The sequence below is a fragment of the Myotis nattereri genome (genome assembly GCF_964212035.1).
Source record: "Myotis nattereri genome assembly, chromosome: 8".
Taxonomy (NCBI): domain Eukaryota; kingdom Metazoa; phylum Chordata; class Mammalia; order Chiroptera; family Vespertilionidae; genus Myotis; species Myotis nattereri.
The window spans coordinates 40,290,678-40,316,948 of record NC_138083.1 but is presented as its reverse complement, the minus strand read 5'-3'; the positions used below and the strand labels follow the sequence as shown (position 1 = coordinate 40,316,948).

Sequence of the window (26,271 nt, the reverse complement as noted above, 5' to 3'; positions counted from 1 at the left end):
TAATCGGGAGGTAGCAGAGGGTAGGGACTCTGTGGCCTCTGGTTTCAAAGACAGCTGGTTCCAAACTCAATTCTTCATTTCTTAATGAAGTTATTTAACTTCACCATGCCTAATTTTCTAATCTATGAAATGGGGTTAATTATATGTATTTTGCAGGGTTGTATTGAAGATTAAGTAGATAATGCATTTTAGATTTCTACCATAAATAAGGCCCTCAGATTTACTTTTCTTTATTACTAAAAAGCAACGTAAAATGAGGAAATGAGAAATTTTACCTACCTGATTTTCAGTTTAGAGTATGATGATTCTCCAGTATGGGTAGAAGGATATTTTTCTTTCTAGAGGTTCATTCACCATCAGGAAAGAAATCAATCAAAGGTTACATGGAAGTAAAAAGCAATGCTAATTAAGTGTGCATTTTTACAAAGTAGAGGTTTAAAATGTAACTTTCACTTGATTTGGAATTAGTAATAGCATGTAAAACTTAATTTAGGCAACAAAAGAGATATTTAAAACTATACCTAAATCTGACATAATAGTTAAGAAAGCTGGCTTTATAGCCAATTAAGGGGAAATAGAGTGAGAGAGGAAAGAAAAGAGGAGAAAACGGGATAAGAAAAAAGTAGGAAGAGATAAAGAAGGGAGACCTAGGAAAAGGAAGAGAAAGCAGGGACTGAGAAAGGTGAAAGGAGATGGGCTGGAAAAGTTCTGAAGCCTTAATTAACTGATCTTGTCACACACAGCTGTTCATTTGAGTTGTGGGCCTCAGAGTATTATTCCTTTTTATCATTGTCTTTTGAAATGCTAATTAGATAATTGACCATTGTTCACAGTGCTTTGGTTACTTTTTATTCTTAAACTTTTAGAGACTAGTCCTTGAATGGGATACTCAGAGCAGCACACCAGATGGGAAATTATTCTATGGCCTATAGTTGCCAAATGACCACCACAGTAGTGCGTGGGGTATATGAAATCCAGCTGAGCCAGATCTAGCCTGTGAGATGGTTAGCACAATTCTTGTAATAGTCCTTCATCAATAGGCTTGTATTTGTAATGGTCAAGGGGGTTGCCTTTTTATTTTATATGTATTTATTAGATTTAGTCTAATCAATAACGTTTTCTTGACCACATAAAGCTCATTTGAAGAATCTCTACAAATGCTTAGTAGGGCATCTTCAAATTCACATGACAGAAAAACACTTGCAAGCATAACAGTTGAAGAATCTCTTATTCTTCTACTTCTGTCCTACTTAACTCGTAGTTGTTTTGTTTTTATAAAAATTGAATTAGATAATGCACATGAAAGCATCTTGAAGAATATTTCACTCAGCATAAATATAAGATTTTATTATTCCAGTAGTTATTGATATATCTGAGAATCTTGTTGAAAAAAACCTCTTGACCAACAGGACATGATCCAGTAGATGAGATGCTTGTTCTATATATTTTACAAAGAGGATTAGTCATTTTTCTTTTAGATAGTCAATCTTATATCACCGGACCTCACATGCTCACATGTCTTTTTGCTCTGTAGAGGCAGAAAAATGGCATGGATTTTTAAAATGTAATCAATCGTTAAAATTATTAAACTGAATGTTAAAGATTGATTTAAATGATGTTTTTAAAAATTTTAATGAATATTTAAGTATACATTTTCAGAAACTTCTTTAAAATAATTGACATTAGTTATGGTCCTACACAGTTAGAGTACTGATGATGTTTGTCATTTTAAATTTAGGTGAAATAAAATTTTATTTGTGTGGCATGAAAAGCACAGAAAAATTCTTTCCCCTCAGTCTATTTTTCAAAAAATTAAAACATGTTTTTTAAAGGAGATACATTTATATTGTGGTACATTTTACAAATACTAAAAAATGAAAAGGTGCAAATAACTCTCTTTTAATAATCAACCCTTGTAATGCTTGATTGTATTGCCTGGTCGTCTTATGTATACACAGTCGTGTGTGTGCCCAAACACAATTCAAACATGCACTTTTAGATGAAAGTGAATTTTTATTTTTGTTATGTAATCTTTTTGTTTTCATATTACACTTGCTTGTTTTTTAAGATGAGGATTTCTGTCAGACGTGATTTTATTTTATTTCTTGGATTTAGATAACATTTTGGTTTTTCTGTTTTCTAATTTATTAATATATTTCCAAAATATTATTTTGGGGGTTTCTTAGGTCTGTTTTGTAGAAGTCATTTTCCATGAGTTGACTTTTTTGTTAAATTATTTTTTCTCCCAGATTATGAATGTGTCAGACTATAAATTTGGCTGCACCCCATGTTTTGTTGATATGTAATATTCTCGTTGTCCGTAGTTTCTGAACAGTTATTGCTAGTTTTGTTTTTCTCTTACTATAAGATCTTATTGGGAATGTCATTTAAATTTCTAAGAGATTATCATCTGTGCACTTTAAAATGTTCATAACTGATTTCTGTGTTTATTGCAGCGTGGTCAGTAAAGAAACAGCATAGTTTCTGCTTCTTAAAAGTTTTACATTTTTTGTGTGTCTCAACAAATGTGATTTTGGGAAATTTTTAATGAATATTTGAAAATGAGGTTTATTTTAATTTTTAAAAATTTTACTTAACTGGATTTCTTACCTAGAAAGATGTTAAATTCTTCCACCAAAACGATATTTCTGTCATTTTTCATGCCTGATGATTCTTGATGGCTGTTATTTTGTGGTAGATTACATTTCCATTTTTGATCTTCAGTACTCCCTATTTTATTATTATTATTCCTTTGTTCTTTTTCCTTATATTCTAAGAGAACTTTTCAAGTTTGTTGTCTACATACTGGCATATTTTCTACAACTTTATGCAGATTTTAATTTTGTCAACATATTTTTACTTTACTTTCAGTATTTCTTATTACATCCATCTACTTTTACACTTCTTCCTGTGTCTTTTGTAATTGGCATCTATTTATAGAGATACTCTATTTTATATAACCATCAAAAATAATGTTTTCTAAAATTTACTTTTATTTGTTGTAGGGTGGAAATGATTTATAAAATCTGGTTCCCTTTGAATCATGAGAGCATATCCATCTTTTTATTTTAATCTGTAGATTTTTTTCTCCCTTTGTGTGTGTTTTTTTTTTTTTAATAAGTTGAAAGTTAGCAGCTCCAAACTCACCCTTCTATATTCCTTTGTGATGCTGGGCAACCTACGGTTAGTTCTTTCCAGCTATCCATGTTAACTTCTGCCAATGGGAGGCACTAGAGGAAGACTGGAAAGCTAGTGGAACAAGAGGGACTTGGCCTTTCCTGTTCTTATCATAATCACTTTGGCAGCCTTAGTTGTTTCACTTTCTGTTTGTTTTTTTTTCCTACTTTCTAAAAATCAGCCTGCTGGGACTTCCTCCATATTCTCCCTGAAGGCTCTAAGAACCCAAACGTTTCCCTTTGTTTCCCCCACTGTGGCTTTGGTAGCTGTTTTCATTTCACTGCTTTGGATGCTTCTTAAATCTACACCAGAGAACTGTAGATATGTGTTGCTTAAGCTCCTCATCCAGCCATATTGGTCCAGGAGGGCAGCAATCTTCCACTAGTTAGTTTTCTAGAAAGTTCCTTTAAAATAAGACTTTAGAAGGATGATAATATCCTAATGCCTCATATCTTAATTTTTTTTCTATCTAGATGCTCATGGTCATGAACCTAATTGTATCTTATAAGTGGTGTGTATGTCACACGTTATCAAGGGTAAAAGGGTTATTAAAATAACCTATATCTTTTAGGGCAGTGGTGGATGGACTAGCAAAAGGCACATGGTCTTCATCAGTGAACTCTCAGTGGGAAAGCTGGGGAAATAAGTAGAGATGGGAGTAAGCCAACCATTCTGGTGTGGTTTTCTTGGTGGACTGGGAAGGGAGAAGACATGTGGGATAAAGGAGGTTTTATGTTATAAAATTTAAGCTTAATTTTTGTTTTTCAAAGGAGTAAGGATGCTTATTGACAGCAATATTTAAGGTCACGGCAGTGCATGAAATGTAAATCAAAATATTATTCTTTATTAGAAGCTGGAAGATAACATTTACATAACATGCTTTTAAGGTAATGAGTTAAGTTCATTATTTCTTTATTACTGTAACTGTTTCAAGAAAGTTATTTCCATACTAAAAATACTGCTCTTGTGCTTGAGTCTGATTTGTCATAATTTTTACATGATGTTATAATCTATTGTTAGGGAATGATAATTCCATTTATTTTTGTTTCATGGGGAAAACTGTTAACCAGCTGTTTCAAGCTCTCCAAATAAACTGGCTTCTAGAATTCCTAGTTAAGTAGCAATGCTGATTGATAGGAGTGTCACCATTTTTCTGACCCTCTCTGCCTTGTCACTGTGACACAGTGCAGAAGCCAAATAATAAATTTGAGCAAAAGAAAAGAATCCAAGGCCTCAATATTTCACAAACTGGCTAATTAGACTCTGAATTGTGAAGAATAGGCCAGATGAAGAAATGGCACAAATTTATAGTGGCTCAAGGAGCACAGTTATTTCAGAATTAAATCTCTTTTACTAACTTTTATGGTTCACTAGTAATAGGAATAAAACTCAGAGCAACCTCAGAAAATTATGATTTGTGCCTATTGAATGACAGGCTTTCCTCTGTTATTCCTTTAACCTACTTATTGCTTTTTCTGTATGATCCAATTTTCTTTAGCCAGTTCTTTGCTCATAACTAAAGCTGCATGTTCCTGTTCTCAAGTGTCTTCATTTATAAATTCTGAGAATAGGATTTTCAGGGGAAAATGTAACTCAATCAGCTTTGCATGGTTTACATAATGTGATAGTTTCATATTTACTGTGTGGTTAACAAGAAATAACTGTTACCAACAAAAATCAGAGAATTTAAAAACAACGAAAATTTTGCTTGGGAGCCTATGTATATCTCATCTCTATATAAATACGTGTAGACATCTATAAACATCATCGATCCTGCTCATATGCCCATGCCATATATAAATATATGGATGTGGGATGATGCTTGTTTTTATATATACAAGTCTATATTTATATAGCTGAAGAAGTGAAACATATTGCTTTTTATTTAAGTGACTCAGTGCCTTTATAAACAAGCTTTATTGTACAGAACTTTATCAACGTTGGGATGGTTAGATATTACCAATGGTTTGGTTTTCTGAAGGTTAAAGTTTGATAGGTTAAGTTGAGACACACTATGCCTTTACATTTGGTAGAGAATCTGGGAAAATTATTCTTCTTTGACAGACATAAAATGTTGCTTTGGTTAACTTGATAGATTTGAACTATTCATATGTGACATTGCTTTCGAGTATGTGTGCTTGTTGGAGAGGATCTTAGAGGATAAGAAGTTTGAGGGATTAGGAGATTCTTAAAAGTGCTATACTGAATTTTCAGTTTCTTGGTAAAGTGTAAAGGGAGGAAATGAAAGCCTTAATTTCTTTCTTTTCAGAATCATTTAGTAACCACAGTTCATACTTTATATATTCTGTAGAATATTTTAACAGCTTGCCTTTGTAGTTGGGAAATGACACCTGAATTTTCTCAGGTTCCTTTTTTATGGCATCAGTGGAGACTGCTGCTAATTAACTATAGATGAGACAATGAGGAGACACGCATACTAAGCCAGAAAATTCCAAGAAGAATGTGAAGGCCCTGGAGTGTCTCCATTCAGCATATAAGTGAAACATGTATACAGCAGCACCCTTTGACCTTATGGCCAGTCAGTGCTCTGTAGTACACATTTATAAAGATGGGATTTTTTAGCCTCTGAAATCATAATCTTATATTTCTCACATTTGTTAAAGAACCTCAGAGATAGTTTCAAATTCCACATATTATAACGCGCTGGTAATTGAGAGTTGGAGCAGTGGTCTCTCAGCTGCTTAATTTTTAAGATTGAAGATCTTGTTTGGAATCTGAGGTGGTTGATAATGTTGTTAATGTAAAATACTTTGATACTGTCCTGTTTTGTCCCTACCGTCTCTCCCATCCCCATCTCCTACTGCTGAAAATTGTTAGCACTCTGACTAGTACCCTTCTAATAATAATGTGATGAGTTTTTGTCAAATGCTTGTTTTTCCTTACAAGGCATGTTTGGATATGTGTAAATATGTAATAATGCAGGGAACGGAATTTTCCTTTTTAAGAAATTGTAGTGACATTTCTATTTATTAAAATGTTGGATAATTGTGAGACTACACAAAGCAAATACATAAGTTGAGACTCCAACACATTTCTGCAGTTCTCTCCGATTTTATGCATGTAAGCAGATTAGTAACAAAAAGTCCTGCCCTGGCTGGTGTGGCTCAATTGGTTGGAGCCCTGTCCCGTACACCGAAAGGTGGTTAGTTTGATTCCCAGTCAGGGCACAGACCTAGGTTTTGGGTACAATCCCCAAAGGAGGCAATGGTTCTCTCTCACATGGTGCCTCTCTCTCTCTCTCTCTCTCTCTCTCTCTCTCTCTCGTCAATAAAACAATAACAACAAAAAATGCCACAAAAAGTCCCTCAATGACTGTTAAACACTTTTTATGTTACCAAATTAAATTTTGATTTTTGTCAATGTACCTTCATATATATTTTCTAAAAATGCTTTTGTAATGCTCATCATCACCGTTCCTGCTTTGTTTTTCTTCATCTGCCCCTCCAGCTCCACTCTCCATCCAAGAGACTAACCTTTAACAGTTGCATATTCTTTCTCTGTCTTCCGGTTTCTCTTAACTTTGATTATAAATTCGCACTGATTATTATTATTATTATTATTATTAGTGATAGTGTATTGTTTTAGGAAAGGTTAAACTAAAATTTACTAAGTATTTTCTGTGAGCTAGTTTTTGTGCTTTCAGACATGTCATTTTACATAAAAACTTCAAGTACTCCATTTAAAAGTCAGTAATACTGAGGTTGAGATCAAATGATTGTCAATACAACTAGAAAATGGAGAAACCCTCCATCTCTTAACTTCATGTTCAGCAGTGTTTCCATGGACAAACCCTGCCTCCACCACTCAATTGCTGCATTATTATAACTATTATACACCCCTTTGACATTTGTTTTTACACACACACACACACACACACACACACACACACACACCTCATACCACTATTCTACAGAAACTTCCTTTGAAGCCAACTTGATTCTTTAATCATTAAGTCTGCTTTGCTGGTATCATCTCTGTTATTTTCATCCTCCTACCTCCTGGAATTGGGTTTGTTCTCCATAAGTCTCTTCCCCTTTTCTCTCCTGAATCTCCAAACATCCCTTCTCTATTGGCCCTCCAGCATTTAAATATCTCAAGTTTCTTCCATCTTCAAATTAAACACACACACCAGACCAACCTTCATCTACATTTTGTTCTTTCCTTTACACAACCAAATTTTCTCTTACCACATTCTCTATATAATGTACTACCATCTGGCTTTTTTGCACAGCACTCTCCAAAAACTCCACATTAAAATTGCCAGTTACATGTCACATTGACATGCTTTGGCCTTTGTACTGCTTGATCCTTTACAATGTTGGACCCTGGACCACATCCTTCTTCTTTAACCCCTGCTGCTTTCAAAACTCACCTAATTCCACCTCTTCTGGGAGCTCTTCTTAATCTTCAAGGCTAATTTGACTGCCTCTATAATTTATCATCTGTGCTTGAGGCATATCTATATATATAAAAGACTAATATGCAAAGTGTTCCCTCGGGAGTTCGACCAGGAGAACGGGAGTTTGATCACTTGCTATGAGGTGCGCTGACCACCAGGGAACAGCACGGAACATGCAGGCGACCAGTGGCGGCAGTGGGGCGTTGAGGGAGCGAGGAAAGGGGGAGGTGGGGAGGTGGGGAACCTGATTGGCCCTGATTGCCGGCCAGTCATAGGGACCCTACCCGTGCATGAATTTCGTGCACCAGGCCTCTACTGTTGTCATAATAGTTAGCAAGTTATCACACCTGCTGAGGTGCTTTGATTGTTGAATGAACTGTAGGTTACTTGAGGGTCAGGATCCTGTCTTTCCATGAGTTTTATATACACTCTATTCTCTTCCCACTTTGGATACTACCTCACTTTTCCCCCTCCCATCTACTTGTCTGCCTTCTGTAGGTTCTTAACATGTATCTGTTAGGCATTATTTACATTAAGTGTTGGTGATATGGGATCAAACAAGTTATAAGTGTTTTTATGGGAATTATGGTTTGCCTCCATAATTTAGACAGATTTTTTACTCTTGTTGAAGTTGTTTACACCCTTAAAAACATAATATTTATAGTAATTTATAGAGCAGAAAGGATAAAATGAACATGTTTACTAATTGATTAGCACTGTGCCTGGCACATAATTCACATTCAATTAATGTTATATGTTAATAATATTAATAAATATTACATTCACATGAATTATTCATATATCAGATAATTTGAATTATGTTAACACATACAAATTATGCCATTCTATAAATATTCTATATAATAAAAGCCTAATATGCAAATTGTTTGAACGGGAGTTCCACCAGGAGTTCAACTGCTTGCTATAACATGCACTGACCACCTGGGTGTGGCACAGAACATGGTGGGCATCGGAGACATGGCGCTGGCAGCAGGTGGCAGTGGAGGTGCTTCTGGCCCCAATGGGCCCCGATGAGAGCGGGACCATGGCGGGATGGTGGAACAGGTGAGCGGGTGGTGCCAGGCCAAGGTGGGTGTGAGCAGGGGCCTGATCCTCCTGCAGACGGTGACCAGCAGCAGTGGAGGTGGGGGGCAGGGCCACCGCCCAGTTTCCAGGTGCTGAGGGAGGTGGGGGGCCTGGCCCTGATCAATGGCCTTGCAGAGGGTGATTAGCAGCAACGGCAGGGGGGCCCAACCCCAATCTTTCACTCTGTAGGCGGGATGGTGGAGCAGGTGAGGGGGTGATGCCAGGCCATGTCGGGGTGCCAGGTGGGGCTGTGAGGCTGGGGGCGTGAGCTAGGGCCCAATTCCTGCAGGAACCCTGAGGGACCCCACCCATGCACGAATTTGAACACCAAGCCTCTAGTTATATATAATACACAGCAATTGCTTTGTGCATGAATGTACATTTAATCTATTTCTTTTACAAAATCATCTTTTTCTTCTTTCGTTTATTTGCTACTCTTTACTTACAACCAGCTTCTGTCTGTTAAAAACTTAGAGCTAAGGCTGCCTGATGCATTGTTCATCCTGGAAGAAGCTTTCATCATAATGGACCTTTTCAGAACCAGTTGAGTTGTGATATTAGCAACTATGGATTTATTTGATAGTTTTCTATTTAGTGATTGATTGGATTAACTGTCATCACCTCCTCATCTTCACTAGATAAATTTTCAAGTCTTCTTGGCCATGGGTACTGGCCAGCATGGTGGTATGTGTGATTACTCAGTGAGTGTATGCATGTGTAATAGTTCCCAACACATGCTGAGTAATTGAGTCTCTGTCAGGAAGTAAACATGGAGACCATGTTGCTTGGTTTCATGATACTCCTGTTGTTGCATTGTCACCACAGGATGCCATCAAAATAGTATGAAGAATGTCAGCATTCATTAGTTTGGTACTATTTAGAGAACATTAGCAAAGGGGGAAATATACAGTAGACATCTGAGGAGAGATGGAGATAGGAGAGCAACCTGGTGTTTGAAGAATGATCTTTGATCTTTCAGAGAAGGAATACTTATCAAGAGCTTATCTATTCCAAAGAATTTACATGCGAAGCAAGTCAGGAACATAGATCTCACTTATCTTTGCAGATTATAGCTTGGTCTCGGATAAAGGAATAGCCAGGCATCTATAAAGGGGGATTTACATGTTTATGCTAACTCATTTAGCATTAACAGGGGTACCAGTAATGCTGGCTGTCAAGCCTTAAACTTTCATGTGTATATGTTTTCAAAGAGAACAAAAAGATTTTTTTGGAATGTTATCTAGAGAAAATGAGAGAATTATTAAATGTGAATCTGTTATAAAACTTTAAAAATATTATTTGTGTTCTGAAATACTACTTAAGGAATAAGTAATTTTTTTATTAAATAGAAAAAAGCAAAATTGTATCATCTAGTCATTAAAGCTTATTGCATTTTCCAAATTTATTGTTAGAAGTTAAGTTATGCAAATTATTATTATTATTATTTAATCCTCACCTGAAGGTATTTTTTTCCATTGAAATTTTTTTAGAGAGAGTAGAAGGTTGGGGAGAGAGAGAAAGAAAGAGAGGGAGGTAAAGAGACAGAATGATTGGTTGCCTCCTGCATGTCCCCAACCTGGGCTGGGGATTGAACCTGCAACCCAGGTACCAAGGGGAATTGAACCCACAACCCTTTGGTCTGTGGCTGATGCTGTAACCAATGAACAAAAACGGCCAGGACATATTTTTAACAAACTGAAGGAGGCATTTGTAGGCTAAATAGTAGCTTTGAGAGTAGTTAGATATTTATGAAAATATTGTAAGAAACAAAATTCTTATTTTCAAAAAGATATTGGTTAGAGGAAAACTAGACCCTTTCACTATTTGGTAATGAATGTTCTGGCTCATTCACACAGACTTTGTGGTACCTAAAGTGTTGCAAAATTGGACATTTATATGGAGATGGGCTATTGATGTAAAGAAAAAAACAAGCTGAGGGCTGGGAAGGATAAAGAATGAGTATAGTATTTTAAAAATGAGCTCTTTGTCTTCTCTGCTTCATCATGCCTAGATCTCAGAGAAGTTTTGTTCAATGAGAATAAAGAACCCATGGGAATTACCCAGGAATCACCCACCAGTAAAAGGGATAGTTTTATTTCAGTGAGCAAGGGTGGGACCAGAAGCTGCAGTAGTCAATGATGCTTTTTTATCCTCTTGATGCCAGGTGAACATTTGCATGTTTAGAATGCTGACTCACTGCGGGGAGCCACAGCCTAGTTGAAATACATAAGGTGATGCCTCTTTCTCCTCTATCCTTGAATTTGTTACCAGTTACTCACTGGTGTGCTGCTCAAATCCAGTTGCCTTTCCCTGTTACAACTGCTGATTATACCCAGCCCTGCCTTCAAGCACTTCATTTACCTATTGAAATCTTACTGGTATTCAAAGAGATGACAATACCTCCTCCAGATGTGATTTTTCTCAGCTCTGAACTTTTATCATTATTACTGGAATAACACACATACAGGATGGGGTAAAAATAAGTTCACAGTTGTTAGTATGGAAAGTAATAAAATACTTAACAATTAATACAAGAATAAACAGTGTTTCATGAACTCACACTGTAAACCTACATTTCCCCCATACTAGAGTCCTGGTGCAGGAATTCATGCACCAGTGGGGTCCCTCAGCCTCACCTGGGGGATTGGGCTGAAACCGGCTCTCCGACATCCCGCTAGGGGTCCTGGATTAGGAGAGGGCACAGGCCAGACGGAGGGACCCCATCGGTGCACGATCAGGGCTGGGGAGGGACGTGGGAGGTTGGCCAGCCAGGGAGGGAGGGCTCCAGGGCATGTCCGGCCCATCTCACTCAGTCCTGATTGGCCAGACCCCAGCAGCAAGCTAACCTTGTGGTTGGAGCATCTGCCCCCAGGTGGTCAGTGCACAGCATAGCAACTGGTCAACGGTTGACTGCCCCCTGGTGATCAGTGCACGTCATAGCGACTGGTTGACCAGTCGACTGTCTGCCACCTGGTAATCAATGCACGTCACAGCGAGCAGTTGAGCGGCCTTAGCATATCATTAGCATATTATGCTTTGATTGGTTGAACGGACGACCAGACGACTGGACACTTAGCATAGTAGGCTTTTATTATATAGGATATATTTTATTTTTTTCTGGTTAAATATATAAATATCTTCATTGCTATCCAATGTTAATTTTTGAAGACTATGCAGATTCTAGTTTTTCTGTGTTTGTAAAAACTTAAAATGAAATTTATATATTGCTTTTTAAACTTATTCTGTCATGAGCATTTTCCACTGTCCTTGAATATTTTTGAAAGCATGAAAGCATGATCTATTTAAGGCAGCATAATATTCCATCCTATGGGTTTTCTATAGTTTATTTAAACAGTTTCTTATTATTGACCACTTTCTTGGATATCCTTGTACACAAAAACTTGTCCTCCTTTGCAAAGATAATAGTATTAGGTTAGTTTTCTAGGGAATTATTAAGTGAAAGCCTCTTAACATATCTTGCCAAATTGATATCCAGGAAGGCTATGCCCATTTACATTATATTTGTCTTACTATTTTGGTAGTTGAAGAATATATCTGATTGTGTTCTGTTTAAAATTAGTATTTTCTGGATTATTAATGACATTAAACATTTTTCATGTTCATGATTCTTATTAGTATTTCACAGCAGATCAACTTTTGCTTTCTTTTGAACCAGAATGGCTGCTTAGTTGAGAGTCGGTCTGATCTGACCTTTTAAGCACTCTTTTTCAAAATTGTCATTGTATAATTTTCTGTCTTTATATCATATACATTTATTGAGAAATGTAATTCTGTCTGGAATTATTTAGTTTAGGTAAAAATTCTTTGTCCAACAAATATACTCTCAGGTCTAAACACATTTTTAAGGTTTGGAAAAAAAAGCACTTATTTACATAAAAGTTTTAGATTACTTGTTGTATTTGACTGAATTTATAGTATATTTAAATTTCTTTTGGAATGAGTTTGGAACTCTGTTTTAAACCACTTAGTACAATTTGTATATCCAATAAAATAAAAGTTACTATTTTCATGAGTTTTAATGCTAAGATTGTTCTTTTGCTGTGTGATATTTCCAAACTCCAGCATAGAAAGTGAATGAAAACATTAATAAACTATTGTAGGTAAATATTTTCAGTTTCACACAAAGCAGAGGTTGCTTTTTATTGTTGGAGTTACATTATTACCTAAATCTAGGTTGTAAATCCAAGAGTAAAACTTAACATTTTATTAAAATCTCTTGCCCTTACTCACTGCTAATCAAATCATGCCTTGTTGAACTGTGTTCAAATATGTTGAAAAATAATTTAATGCATTGTGTTGAAAATATTAAAATTGTATGTGTTATGTGGAGGAAACACTCTAAACAGATCTACCCAGACATCAACAGGATATTATTACCCCAAAGAAATGACGACAGTTTGCCAGCTTGATGCGTAGAGGAAGGAAATTTACAAACATCTCCAAGAGAGGCATGTTGAGCAGTTGAAGGAAATGAGGCACGTCCTGCTTTTATTGTGCTTATTGGAGTGGGATTCCCAGAAGACTGAACAAGGCTGTCCTGAGACCTCTGTTTGGCAAAGATCTTGTTGACTCATATTTTATTTTTGTTTCAGTCTGCTATTGTTCACATTTCATTATAATGTAGCTCATAAACACACAGCCAATATAATTTCTCTTTCTCTTGACTGATGTATACAAATAAATGAAAATCGACCATCATCATTAACTTGTGTTCTCTTTCCATGAAGCAGAGATGAAGAGAGAAGTCTGCTTTAAAAGAAAGGCCCTTTAAATAGCTCAGTTCACACACTTTTAAAAGTTTATGAAGCTGTATTTTAGAGTTTTCATCACCAGATATGTTGGGGAATTTATTGCATTCTATTCATATGGAAGAGGAAAGCTGAGGTAAATATTTAAGTAACTTATATTTCGAAAGCCTCGTTTTAGATAAAAAAAAAAATGTGATTTGTAGACTTCTGGGTCCTCTGCTTAGAAGCTGAATCCCTGTACATTTTTGTTGGCGACCCTTTAGAAACACTTCAGTTTGAAATGCCTGGTTTAGGATCTAGGAGTCATGTAATTCTTTGATATATTTTAAAATTTTCTATCATGTTGTATACCTATATATGAGGAAGTAATGGGAAATATTACTAATATTTCTTTTTTAAACTGTATCTTTTTTTGTTGTATCTATCAAAATGCCTGAGAGTGTCATAACTCTTTAGCCAGAGAAACACCGGAGTGGAATTCTTCCTCGGCCTTCTGCCCTGACTCAGAGAGGCTTTAGGTCATGAATTTGTGCCCTTCACTTGAGTTAGAAGATGTGGTTACTGACATTCTTATTCATTGAGTGACACTGTGTAGAACATCAGAGGAGACATGACTTTTATGAAATAGAAATTTAAAGATGACAGACATGAGAGGAAAAAAATAGTGCGAGAAAATGGAAGGCTAGTGTTGGTTAAAAATCTGGTTTTGCTTTCATTTCTCTTAGTTATTCCTTGGGATTATTGTTTTAGATAATTTTTTCAGTCACTTTAATATGTGAAAAATTCCAAAGAAGGTATTATTTCAAACCTTTCAAGGTATGTTTCAGGGTAAAGATAGGGACTGACCATGAAAGGAATTTCCCTGGCTGGTGTCCTAATATTTCAAGTTCCTGTGATGTTTATCCCCTTTTCCTTTAATTTTTGGCTTAGACCCCCAGTAATGTCTGGTTTAATGGAATTCCTATGGGAGACAGGTTTGGGTGATACTGAAGTGTTTAAAGGTGCTTCTGAGTCAGGATTTTAGGAATGTTACTCAGTTGGCAGACAATTCTTAATGTTCCTTGAATATTTATAGAAATAAGTCATACAGATAGATTTTAATTCTAACTACTCTCATTATTGATGTGAAATATTCAAAGTTAGCAACTTATTGAACTCAGAATGAAGTATTTTTTCTATTTAAACTTTATTAAGATTTAAAATAAAGTCCTATAATTCTTCAGAAAAGATTTACTCTGATGTTTACTTCAGATCATCTGCTCTAACAGTTAATCAAAGTACAATTAAAGCTTGTTTGGATTTTTTAAAGTCAGCGCAATTTTTTTTAAAGTAAGCACATTTCCTATAGGAATTGTGAAATGAAGATTTTTGTAGCACCTAGCATGTATTGCAATTTTTATTTGCACTTTTTAATTAAGTGTTCCCAGGAATAAGAGGAAATGCATAGCAACAATGTTTATGATCCAGATATTTGGTATTTAAAGTTAAAAATCAAGTGCAAGCTGGGAGCTGGGAAGGAAGGGAGGGCTTTCCAGCATGGGCTCTGATTTCAAAGTCTCAGCTCTAGCACTTACTCCCTAGAAACTTAAAAACATAACTGCTTAATTTCTCTGTAAAATGGGGATAACACAAATACCTGCTTCATTAGGTTATGATAATTAAACGACAACTGTAAGTTGTGGCAAGTAGATGCCACAAGAAAAAACATACATGTGTTATGCACTATACACACCCAGTTCAGATGATGGCACTACTACACTTTTTCATGCTTTAGCATGATTGGTTTTGGAGCGGAAACATGTAATGGGCTATTTTCTCAGTTATCATTAGACGTCATAATTATATTTGAACATTCAATGTAATATATTGATATTCAGAAATCATTGCAGAAGTGGTGGCAGTGAAATTGCTGTAACTAGGAAGATTTAGGAATGTCAGTCTGGTTAGAAGAGGTGGTGGGATTGCTCAGTGATTCAATTTGTTAAGTAAGCCCACTGATTTGACCTAGATGGTTACAGATCATTTTAAAGGAATAAAATTAGTATCCTAAAGATACTGCTAGTTTCACTGTAAGTAAGAATGATTTTGTAGTTGCACATATCAAATCAGAGGTTTGAGTGGGATTTTATTGGTGGGCGTCAAAGGGGTGTATTGTGTGTTTGGGGTAAAGCCCTCCAGCTACCCTGTCCCACTGCCACAGGCCCCTCCGGTCAGGAGGCCCCTCTGACTTCTACTGGGTCTGTCTTTTGCTCCAGTGAACATCAGCTCGAGGATGGCACTTTTTAGGCAACAAGTTAATATCAGTGCTCTCCTTTCAGTCACTTCCAGGGCATATGGGTCAGTTTCTCTGTCAGTAGGGCTGGCTCAGCCTAGATAATTTTTTAGGCAATCAGACTGAGGGAAACTTCAACACTAACACTTGAGCCCAATCAGTTACCAGGTAGATTACCCTCAACACGGACAGTGCACCCCAAATCTCCCTCTCCTACCCCCATCCAACAGTAAAGTTTATGCGTAGGTTGGAATTCAGTGATTACATTTGTGGCTGCCACCATTGCTGTTGCCAGGCAGGTTTTGTAAAGATGCTCACTTCTACCTACACATGTTCAGTTGCCTATTCACATGCAACTAAATTGCATAGAAATATGTTACTCTTTGGTAAGGAAAAAAGAAAAGATAATTAGAATGATTGTGTTGAAGTGAATGAGTGCATGTTTGCCTGTTGAAATGATTATGGTGTGTGTGTGTGTGTACGCGCGTGCGCGCATTTGGTGTGTGTGTACATGAATGTGGACATTTTAATGTGTGTATTATCAGTGATGTTTTTCATTGGATATTTGCTTCATCTTTAGAAAGAAAAAGTGGTTTTAGAATCAAGAAGCTGATCAGAGGATTCTTGAATTTTATTTTAATATCAAGAGTCTGATTCTGCCTTGGAATTGGGAAGTTGCAGCCACAGCTCCTACTGGGTTTGTTGGACTTATACTTTTAGAAATAGCCTAATCCTCTCTGCAGAGAGGAAATGCTGCTTTACGACAGTCACTTGGTCGATGATCATTGAACCAGAGAGAAAACGGCTGCTGTTTGATTTCCACTGCAAGTGATCATTATTTCTAGGTTTGGCACAAGGATAGAAAACTATCTGGTCTGTAAGTAAAACGGAGACTTAAGGGGTTAGCCTCAGAATTGAAATCTTTAAAACTGGAGTAACAAACTTTGCAGCTTCTAGCCCCCCCATTCTTTTCACAGATGAAGAAACTTGCTCAAAGAGGCATCTCTAAGGAGCTTACATATTGAATAGCCAGGTCTAGAACTCAGGCCAGCTGAATCCAGGCCTAGAGTTCTTTCAATGTAAATGCATTATTTGTTCCTTTTGGAAAAATCTTTAGATCAAACCCCCTCTTATACCATTTAGTGATTCAGCACAGAACCAGATCTCTACATCCTGGCTTTGAAAGTTGGTTCTCCGTGTCAGTTACTTTGGTTGCTGTTTTTCAGTTTCCTTATCTGTACAATGGGGGTAATAATTTCATAGAATTATTGTGCTGATTAAGTAGATTAAGTATTTCTTGTAAATTGCTTATAGGAGGGCTTTGCATAAGTGCTAGCTGTAATTATAAATATATTGTAACTATAGGCCCGATGCATGAAATTCGTGCAAGGGGCCCGGCCCTCACAGCTGCAACGGCTTGCCTCAGCCCTGGCATTCCCGGCCTCGTCCGGAAGGTTGTCTGGAAGGACGTCCAGAAGGTCGTTCGGCTGTCTGGTCTAATTAGCATATTATGCTTTTATTATTATAGATTATACACTTATTATTTTACAGGTGATATATTGTTTTTAGACAGTTTAGCTAGCTATTCAGCATACTACAATAAAAAGGTGGCTTTTCAGAAGAGCAGGATTTCATAATTATCTAGTGGGATTGGGGCCATAAATTATTGAACATCTTGCTTTATTTTTGTGGGAATTATTTGGATTGACTCAGTGCTCTTGGTACCGGGCTGGGTTACCATCTGCTGTGTTTTTCCTCCATAGGTCAGGCTTGTTCTCCTAGGGAATGGTGGGGTGGAAAAAAATGCCAATAACTGAACTCCAGAATGTATCCTAACTGTCTTGTTCACATTTATAGGACAGTTTTACTGCTGTAGGTAAGACGGATAACTGGGCATCATTCCAACATCTTGGCAGTTTTCCTTTTTCCAGGTACTAATATTAGGATTAGCATGTTGTTTTAAAGCCATTGCCTTTCTGCACCTTATAATTGCTTGTTCTTGGGGGAGGCTTGGAAGATTTGAATTAGGATTTTTCTTCCAAATATGGGAGAGGATGTCTATTTTGTTTTAATACTTTGCTTGTTTTTTGAAGTTGGTACTGCAGTCTGTTTGCCAATAGACAAGAACAAGTGAGAGGCAGTGTGCGTGGGCACATTATACACACACACACACACACACACACACATATGTATATATCTATATCTATATCTATCTATCCCTATCTATCTATCTATCTATCTATCTATCTATCTATCTATCCTCGAGGCCTTATGCATGAAAATCGTGCAAGAATAGGCCTTCCTTCCCCCAGCTGCCTGCACCGGCTTCCAGCACCCAGGACCCGGGCTTCCCTCCCTCAGGCAGCCGGCAGGCGCCCAGGACTCGGGCTTCCCTCACAGCCCTGGCTTCGTTGGGAGGATCTAATTAGCATATTATGCTTCTATTGTTATAGATATGTGTGTATATGTGTGTGTATATATGTATATATATATGTATGTATATGTGTATATATATATGTATAGTAGATGCAGACAGGGCAGTGGGGGTACATGAGTGAGAATGGTATATACGTCTGTCAGTTAATTGCTTTGTGTGCTTCCCTTTACTTTCAATATTGACACCAATTTCAGCAGTACAGTGATTCACCAAACCTATTGTGTTTCTAAATCAAAGCCTAGATGGATTAAAATCATAAGAAAAAATATTAAATTGCTTATGATATAATCATTCTCTGTAAAACACTGAAGATAGTGTTTGCTCTTACCAGTGTATAAATACTAGTGATTAAATAGTTTTGCTATTTTTACTCAAATACTAGTAGCATTTCTGTTGTTCTTAAGAGAGCCTGCTACTGCAGGTTATTATTCACTGTTAGTCTTCATAGAGATAAATAATCAGTCCTGAATGCATGTAACACTTTTTTTCTGAACTTCTTTTATGGTATTAAAATATTTTTTAAAATCTTGTGTTAGTGCCTTTAAGGGAGTCAATATGATATGATGAAAAAATCATGTGCTCTGTATTTGCGCTCTTTTGCTTACTCCTTTGAATCTTGGGCAAAAATAATTTCTTCCTTAGGTTCAGTTTACATAATTGTTATAAGGATTCAAAGAGAGAAGCTTGGAAATGGTTTAGTTCCCATACATGCTCAACAGATGTGAGGTCCCTGTGCTCCCATGTGAACATTATGTTTTTTACAGATTTCATGGGAGCAGCATTTATGAATTCAAACATATATTCTTTTCTGGAGGGGCTTAAAATAGTAGCCATTTATTCTCTTCACACTTCTGGAGGCTACAAGTCTAAAATCAAAGTGCTAGAAGGGCCCTGCTGCCTCCGAAGTCTCCAAGATCCTCTTTCTTCTTTGCCTCTTCAAGCCCAGGCAGTCTTTGGTGTGTAGATGTCTCACTCCAATTTCTGCCTCCGTTGTCACATGAGCATCTTCTCCTTGTATGTCAGCGGCTTCTTGTGGCATTCTCTTCCCTCTGCCTCAGTTCAAACTGACATTCTTGACAATGGCCAGGCTGCCTAATAGTAATCAGTAAGAGTTATGGAATGAACACAAGTTTAAAAGAGCAGAGGAGGTAAGAGTCCATCTGGGAAGTTAGAGTAGATTTCAAAGAAAAAGGTGGCTCTGCTGTTCCCTGCTCCCTGCTCTAGGTTGTTCAGTCTACATACAGGTGTTATTATTGTCATTGCTTAATGAGTCTTAGTGTCTTGAGAATGTGTTAGGATGTAACTAGAATTCTGTAATTTGATGTGAAAATTGTACTTGAGCTGCTTATTTTCTAAGTATTGGTGAAGGTTATGAATCAGGGTTAGGTTCCCAATTGTGGAGTACTGTAAAGATCTCTTGCTGCCAGAAATCAGGACACTATTGCTAATATTGTGACCCTTTTGGGGCTGTTTATTCATCTATGCCATAAAGAGGAGAATACCCTATCTGCTTCCCTCTTAGGTTGTTTTTGAGAACAGATGAAATATGTGAAAATTCTCTTCACAAGAGTAGAAAAGGGTTGGTGGTAATGATGACGACACTGATGATGAACTTGACACTATCAATAAAGAAAATCAAGACTGAATTCATGCCTTTCTATGTGGGACTTTCCAAGAATGCATATTGATAAAATTTTTCTATTTTTGATATTCATTGCATTTTATCTGACTAGGAAATTGAACTTCAAAATTTGATATGAGTAACTAAATCATTTTCTTTTGTTGGTGAAGATTGCTTTATTTTAGAGATATATCCAGTGAAGACCACCTAACATGAAGATTCTCAAAGTATACTGTTTCTCATTAATAACTAAAGTAGTTCAAATAAAAGACAACAGTGTAGGAATTGCCAAGGGGAAGGGGTGTGGGAGGAAGTGGAGGAGGTGTTTAGGGGTGATAAATGGTGATGGGAGGAGACTTGACTTGGGTTGATGAACACATAATACAGTGTACAGATGGTGTGTTGTGGAATTGTACACCTGCAACCTGTATAATTTTGTTAACCAGTGTCACCCCAATAAATTCAATTTTGAAACAAAGACAAACAAACAAAAAAAAAGGCATTTGGGCCCTGCTAGTGTAGCTGTTGGATGAGTGTCATCCTGTCATTACAGGTCAAGGCACATACCCCGTTGTGGACTTGATCCCCGGTTCGGGGTGTGCAGGAGGCAGCCGATCCATGTTTCCCTCTCACATCGATGTTCTCTCTCCCTCTTCTTTCCTCTCTCTCTAAAACTCTATAAAAATATTTAAAGAATAAGGATAAATCAAAGGTCATTAATATCTATTGGTAAGGGGTTGGCACATACCAGTTGTCAATTGTAGACATTTTTTAGAAACTGAAATGTTACCATGGAATTAATATTCCATTGTAAGTTTGAATATTTGAAGATCCCTACTTTCAAGCCTTTTGCAAAGATGAAGTTAATATTCATTTTACATATCCTGCTTGAAACCTCTTGTGCCGTGAAAGTTTCCTGTCTGTTAAGAAATAGCTTTAGAAAAAAGAATTAGTTAATTTCTTATCTTGCATGTAACTTTCATGTAAGTTCCTGTTCTTAACTTGTGGGTGAATCAAGTCATCTTTGTGAAACATGAGATGTCTTCTACATACTATTATGATGCCATTGGTTATGGTTTTCAAAGTCAGAGTTTTATGTTTACATTTCCCTATACTGTCTGGCTTTGTAATCCTTGCTTTAAAGGGCATTCCAAAATAGCAACAAAAGAATAATTTGTGAGTTGTGTGTATTAAGCTTATGTGATCTGTTTATTGAGCTGCTTCTTTACCTGGTTATCAAGAATCTAAACTTCTAATCCAAGCTTCCTTTACTGTTCCACATTGTCCTTTAAATGTCACGGTAAACTTAGTAAAAATATTTTTAAGGTACCAGTGGGGGAAAATCTATATGAGATGCCCAACAGATAAGTTTAAGAACTTTTGATATCCAACCAACTATAGTGAAAACCAAAATTTAATGACTTTAGATTTAAGGATCCTGGTAAAAGATATAACATCTAACTCCTTTCTCCCTATGAAGAAAAAGTATTATATAGAAGAAAAATTATCATAATTAATATATCTATTTTGGTTAACTTTTCACTTAGGGGATTTCAAATTTGTATGAGAATTGCTAAGGGGAACAAGTTACAACGAATATTCTCCTTTTATTGTAGAGCACTATTTTTGAGTTGCTTACATCTATGGTCATTTCTCTTTTTCCACTTCATTGTTAGTGTTTGTATGATTGGGGGTAGGGTTGTCTTCTGGATGGTGTTGCTCACAATCCACAAAGCCTTTTCCTCCTTCTGTTGAAAGAAGGCACAGCTGAAGTCAGTCTCTTTGCCTTTTCATGATAGGGGGATGCGGTGGAATCAAAGCCAGCAGGATGAAAGCCCCAAAGCTTCCTGTTTCCAGCTGTTCTCCTCAGAGGAGATTTTATTTTTTTTCTCCCAAAGATGATGCTTCCTTTCAAGGGGTTTTTAATCTGCAAACTGTTTCCTCAGTTTATTTCACTACAGTAAAATGTGTTCCCTTTAGGTCATATCTGTCTCTTTTAAAACCCAACCTGTCCTTTTCAGTGGTGTTGGTTGCTACTCAAAAGAGCAAATGTGATTTATAAAGTTCTTTTAATGAGGTACAAAGACCAATAAACCTTTGCCACTGGAGTTGCATCTCTTTGGTTGCTTTATTTTTATTTATGAAAAATTTTAGATGCCAAAAGCCATTGAGAACACTATTAATTTGACCACTTAATATTTGTAAACAAAGCAGTTAAAAGTAAAATATGTTGTCATAGCCTTAAGGTTTATTGTGTTTTCCCCCCTTCTAAATGCAGCATAATGATATGTAATTTGTTTAATGTAAATGCTTAAAATTAAAATTAAGGCACTGGAAACTGCATAAATGCAGAAATGAATATTAAAGAGTGGTTTGATTTCATTAAGTAATGATGGGAATAAAAATAGGACTTTATTACTGATGACTTTTACTTCACTTCTAGTAGTGGTGTTGTTTCAGAATTTACACCGATAAATTCTGCCTCCTTTGGGGATAAATAAAATAAATTCTCTTAATCACTCATTAAACATAACCCCCAAAATATTAACTGGACTTTCTACCCATTTCCTGGATTTTCCAGGTGTTTTGCTTATGGATAATAGTCATTATACACTGGCTTGTACTTATTTAAGTGAGGTACACTTACATGATTACCAGTGTAAGTTAAAAATTCCTCTGTCTTTATCTGTGGTCGTTCCCCAAATATTTATTCTTACCTCCTAAAAGTGGTGGAACTTACCAGGTGCAAGAGCCTTCATATTATTGTCCTGTTATTAGAGCTAATTTTTTGTGATATAATGAAGCCAGTGGCATATGGGAGAGAACCACCTCATTTCATTTTCACTTTAATGCTAACTCTAACATTTGCTTTTGAATTGAAGTGGGGTCCCAAATGCCAATATATGTTAAAAGAATTAAACACTTTTAAAAAGTTCCCCCTATTTACTCCTGTCGCCTGCTCCTTTGAGGGCGAGTGGCTGATAGGGCTTTTAAAATCATGAGCATGCCTATTTTATCTGTACTGTTTAATAGAGAGCTATGAAAAAAATGGCAATTAACATATTCAGACAGAAAATCATCCTGGCTGAATGACTCATTAAATAGTCGTATAAACAGGATGTGCTGAAATGAACTGGTACAAAATTTAGTTTCATTGGTCTTTTTGCTCATTATCAGCACTTTAAGAGGCAGACTCGTGGGTGCTTAGAGGACACTTAAATTTCTTTTCTTTTTATTTTTTTCTTAAATACTTCTTTCCTCCTCCACCCTTTCCCCCTGCCATTCCTAATTCTCTGGCAGGCTAACATTACCCGTCTAAACATGAAGCGTTATGTTGGAAATCAACCAAGTTAGAGGCAAGAACTTCCGAATTTCATCTAGGCCAGTATTTCTGAATCCCAGTTGACAATCAACATGTACTTGAAAATTTAAAAAAAAAAAGACACAGACATTCCAAACCTAATATCTTGGCATTCTGATTCAGTGGGCCTGTGCTAGTGCCTGGGAGTATGTATTTTAGTAAAAGGTCTCAATGGGATTGGGATAGCCAGCCAGGCTTGAGAACTACTCACTGATTTGTGTCCCCCCAGAGTCAAACCCTCTTTCCCCACGTACCTGATCTGTGGCCATCTGGCATTCATATTAGTGGTTTGCAGCCCTGGCTCCACATTAGAATCACCTGGGGACCTTGGGAAAATGCTGATGCTTGACTCCACCCCTCCAATTAAATTGGGGAATTTAAAAGCCTCCCTGGGTGATTTTAATGTACAATCAAGTTTGAGGACTTCTGTCCTACATAAACAGATGGGGCTAGGTATAGCTGAAACAGTCCTTTGTACTTTTCTTTTACAAGGTGCTTTAACTGTGCTGAAACTCTTCTCTCTGCCCCTGCCCACCTCAACCACACACACACACACACACACACACACACACACACACACACACCCTACACCTTTTGTCCCCACTAAGGCTTTCATGGTTTACTGGTGCCCTGTTCTCAGGTGGGAATATAATGTTCTGCTCTCACCTTGTGGCAGGTTCCTATTTCTTCCTATGTGAGTAACACATCTGTGATGTGCAGATGTGTTGGTATAGCATTAAGTCCACACAAAGGCTAAGTAAGTAAAATGAACAGGATAGTTTAGCAAAGGAAAGAATATCCATCTATTGAGTCCTCATATGTGTCAAGGAAAAATCTGAATAAGTAGGTTTCTTTTTTAGCAAGTTGTGGCATTAAGTTGGAGCCTTCCATTACATTGACTAATGTTAATATTTTTTGGACCTGTCCAATAAAAGGTCTGAGATCAGCCCAGGAAGGAAGATTTTTTAAAAAATTCCCCATTTAAAGGGAAGGAAGAATAATTTCCACAAGAATAATCTTGTAGGCAGGTCCATGAGAACTATGCTTTCCAGCTCCCCAAACCTATGTAAGTATTCCCTGGCTTTAGTGGTACTGACAAATAGAAGGCAAAGGCTTACCACTTCATGTTGCTCATTATCAAGTAGAAACCCATCAGCCGTAGAAAGGAGTTCACATCCATCTTACAGGGAACTTTCTGCATGCTAAATCCCCTTGAAGTTACTGAGGAAAGACACCCTTTAAATACCAAGCAGATCCTAACTTGGTGACAGAAATGGGGAATAGACTGAGGTGTAGGTACCTGGCCTTGCATCCCTGACCAGGTGTAAGGAGAAAAGCCAGCAGCCACTCCCTTTCATTAGAAGAAGGGGCTGCCGGGGAGAGACTCACTGGCTTCTTGGGTTTGCATATCTTGTGGCAGAGTGCTGTGGTAGACCCTAGGCTCCTGATGGATGTGCTAGTGCTCATGCTACATATAGGGATTTCTGAGCACACGCAGGGTTAGAGAGGTTTCCTTAGAGAAGACAGCTGACTTTTCGATGCTAGCAGGAGTTAGGTCTCTGTCTGGTCTACACTCTTTGGCGGGAGCCCCGGACTCCAAGTTAAAGGAAGTGTCCTGCTCTTGATTCTAGGCTTGCAGCCTGTGTAGGGGTGATGGGCTCACTGTCGGGGTCATACAAGGGGAGGGGCCCACATTTGCAGGATCCTGAGTGTGAGCACCTCCTTAAATATTGCAGATGCTTCATGTGCTTCATCCTAGGCCCAACCCTGGTAGGGAGCAACAGAGGTCAGGAACACCATTGGTGATCCAGGTTTTCACAGCTTTGGCTTTATTTACTATGATTGATAAAGAGCCTCCTTGCAAAATTATCTTGGTAGACTCCCAGGGAAGGAAACACTTCGGTATGGCTGATGTGCTGGCAGTGCCCATGGCCACGTGTGTCACCCTGGTGGAGGATAATCGTCCTATTATTTTTTGTCAGTAGGTATAACAAGTGGGTAGTGCTTTGTGTATTCCTCTGTGATGAATTAATTTTGTGTTCATTGTAGTAGCACTGATCATAATGAATTAATTTGGTATTCATGTGGATGTCAGAGGTTTTTTTTCTCCTCTGGTTTTCATGTAGCTTTAGTTAATGGATACTTTATAAGTGTAACCACATCCGATCCTATTCAACTTCTCATTATCTGTCCCCCCCCAACCCCCCGCCCATATCGTGTGGTATTCTGTTTTAAAAAATATTTAATTTAATGTTAAAATAATTAATATTTAATAACATTATATTAGTTTTAACACTTTCCCTGCTTTTATTTTACAAAATTAGGTAAATAAGGTAAATAGTTATGATAAATATAACTGCCAAATTGAATAATATAGTTAATAACTTGTATTTGAGTTTAGTTTAAAAATTTTTAAGCCAAATGTTTGTAATTTATAGCTTTGTTGAAGAAAAATATTGAATTCCCGTCTGCAAATATGAAATAATGAAAACTGCATGCCATGTATACTAGTTTCCTCTTCTTTCATTTTCTCCTCTCTTCTTTTCCTCACAGACAAGATTGATAAATGTATGTGCATATATTATTTATCTGTTCATGTAAGGACACATAATTGGCTATTAGATATGGTAATTGCATAAATGGATCTTATTCAAACTCATTTCCTTTTCTGTTTGTAAAATACATGTTTTCGTTAAATTGGAATATAGACTGAAATAGAAGTGCCTGATTTAGAAATGAGACACCAGGTACCCAAACAAAAATCAAAGTAAATCCTGGGAAACTTTTTACCAACTTGGGCTTTAACCTGCATGCTGCTTCTTAATTTGTTCATCATGTTGCCTAATTATTGAAGATATTTATAATAGAACAAGGGTTTCCTTCATCACTCACCCACCTGCTCCGCTGATTTGCTCCCACTGGGAATACGGTAGAACCTTTTGAGGAGAGAGTTTGTCCTTATGAGCATCAATATGCCATTTCGGGTTTTTCTTTAGATTGAAACTTGGAACTGGTTATCGTTCTTCACTTACTCCCTCGTGGCTTTAAACTTTTTTTTGGAGAATTTTACAGCTTCTGTGCACTTTGATTCTGAGCAGCAGCTGTATTTCATTCTAGAAGGCTGTGTT

The 26,271-nt window shown here is 37.0% G+C and overlaps 1 protein-coding gene across 26 annotated transcripts in view; it reads left to right on the top strand.

Moving 5' to 3' along the window:
- Positions 1 to 26,271, top strand: part of TCF4 (transcription factor 4) — a 339,804-nt gene that overhangs the window by 64,371 nt on the left and 249,162 nt on the right. Inside the window, exon 1 of one of the 26 annotated variants that reach the window (XM_081097256.1) lies at positions 13,376 to 13,588. The exons of 24 other annotated variants lie outside the window; for them this stretch is intronic. The gene's annotated coding sequence lies outside the window, so the exon portion shown is untranslated. Of the gene's footprint in view, positions 1 to 13,375; positions 13,589 to 26,271 lie in introns of those variants that run through there. One more of the 26 variants, XM_081097255.1, reaches the window with a different exon arrangement.